This window comes from Triticum dicoccoides, chromosome 4A (assembly GCF_002162155.2).
Source record: "Triticum dicoccoides isolate Atlit2015 ecotype Zavitan chromosome 4A, WEW_v2.0, whole genome shotgun sequence".
NCBI classification, from domain to species: domain Eukaryota; kingdom Viridiplantae; phylum Streptophyta; class Magnoliopsida; order Poales; family Poaceae; genus Triticum; species Triticum dicoccoides.
Genome location: NC_041386.1, coordinates 660,332,712 through 660,334,978, shown reverse-complemented (window position 1 = coordinate 660,334,978; position 2,267 = coordinate 660,332,712). Strand labels below are relative to the sequence as shown.

The following is a 2,267-nucleotide window of genomic DNA, read 5'->3' as shown; positions in this document are numbered from 1 at the left end:
ATGACAATTTTAAAATCTTCGCGTCGAAGGAAACGAATCAAGTCCTGTTTTTGTCTCCCCATGGATACTTCTAACTTAGTTTAGAAGATAGTACATTCAGATGTGATGTACAATTGTTGCTGGGCGTCGACAGATGTTGGACATCCCCTGCCCTATTAATGTTGGGCATCGACAAATGTTGGACGTCTTATTTTGGACCCTTTCCGGTCAAATATGGCAGTATAGTGAATCAATTCAATGGAAACACACTAGGTAGCTGACAGGTTTGAAACCTTAGGGTGGAAGGAAACTAATGAGGTCCCTTTTTTTGCCTCCATTAGGATACTTCTAATTTATGTTAGAAGATACATTTGGATATGAATGTACACTTGGCAGCTAGGCTTTCACAAGTGTTGGACCTCCCCTGATTTATAAATACACCCATCCAAATGCAATGTGCAATAACCATACTTACGCACACAAGTTAAGCGAGATCTAAAGCAAGCCGGAGAGAAGAGGAGCCCAGCCGGCCGGCGGCAAGATGTACAACAACCCTCCACCACCGCAGGGCATGTCCTACTACGAGCACGCGCAGAAGCGCCACCAGGAGAAGGGCTGCCTTTATGCCTGGTAATTGATTCAGCTTCTCACTTTTTCTGAAGCAAGGCATCTGCAGCCATCATATATATACAACCTTTTCTGAAGCATGATGTGATGTGATACTTGCACTGATAACAGTACGTGAGGCCGTAGTAGCTAACTTTGCAAGCATGATTAATTAGTAGTGGAGATCGAGGCTGATTATTTAGTCTCGTTCCTGGCCATACCCATACCCCCAGAGAGGAGCATGCACACACACCCATCATGGTCATGGGTCCTCGTCGATTGGTGGTGGATTCATTCTAGCCCGTCAGAACTGACAAACCAACTAGACTAGAATCCTCGGTTCGTTCAAAAAAGAAAGTCAGGATTCACAATCAAGCCACCAAGAGAAAAGAACAAGAGACTCCGGGTCCGCCTTGGCGCCAGATGGAGAAAACAAGAACAGACCAAGTTTAACCCTCGCTATATTTTTCATTTACGACAGACCCGAAATTTAATTTCCCCAACTCATGTAAGAACTAAACTGTTCCATTTCCGAGTTCTGAGAGATTTTTTTTTTTATGATTTCTAGAGGTCGACTAGCAAAAAGCCGTGTCCCATCGAGCTGTGTTAGTTACAAAACAGTGTTGCCACTTGTGCTTAGGCGGTGGTGATGAGTAAGAAAAAAACTGTGGCACAGGTGCAGCTGCCTTCCCGGCCTATGAAACCCCACCCACTCCTTCCTGTTCCAATCCTACATCTTCCTAAAGCCACAGGAGAGCAGAGCACCTCCCTTGGAGACACTTCTTCTTCCATAGTAACCCAACCCACCCTCTGCAAAGCCGGGCAAGATGTACGACGCTCCGTCCGGGCAGGAGATGTCCTACACAGACCATGTGCAGAGGCGCCACGAGGAGAAGGGCTGCCTCTACGCATGGTGAGACACACACGAGGAGAAGGGCTCCCCCTCTGGGTTTTGCTCCTCGTATCTCTCTCCGCCATGTGCACTAGTCGATGCAGAGGCCGTCAGGGGCTATAAAACTCCGAAAAATCTTGGGAGAAATCACAAGACAGGCGCTGGAACATTATTGGAACTGATGTTTCGCCTAGTTCCTGTTAATTCCTTTGTGTTCTGTTCGTTATTCGCCTTTTTGTGATTTTGTTTCTCCGTGTTTGTGTGAGTGATTGAGTATTTGGTTGGTTTGCAGCGTGTTCACGGCGCTGTGCTGCTTCTGCTGCTACGAGACGTGCGAGTGCTGCCTCGACTGCCTCTGCTGCTGCTGCAACTAAACCAGCCATGGTCACCATGGACGGACGGACGGGCCTCCAATACTGTTAATTATCCCAAAAATAATTTAGAATTTCGTAATAATCTAGCTAGAAGTTTAGCTCGATGAGAACTGTACCAGGTACTCCTATAATATTATCTGCACCAGACAAGACTAGCACTGTAATCACTGCGCTTATTTTAATTAGCATCAGATTCTGGTCCTCGCCTGACCACTGCGCTTTTCATTTGACACTTTGCTTTGTCTCCCTGAAATTATCTCAAGACTGAAATGAACATTTCATTTTTTTCTGTGACTGAAATGAACGTGTGCAACTGTTGTGCCTGATATATGTTGGTTAGGAGGATGGTTCAGCAAACTGCGCGCTGACAGTGACACGGACATGCTTTTTGCAAACCGTCAACATAAAAATCAACT

General features: G+C 46.0%; 1 long non-coding RNA gene across 1 annotated transcript; it reads left to right on the top strand.

Moving 5' to 3' along the window:
* Positions 1–404: 404 nt before the first annotated feature.
* On the top strand, positions 405–2,076 carry LOC119289614. The gene is made up of 2 exons (XR_005141555.1): positions 405–609; positions 1,770–2,076. It is a non-coding gene; the product is annotated as an uncharacterized LOC119289614 (long non-coding RNA).
* Positions 2,077–2,267: the final 191 nt, after the last annotated feature.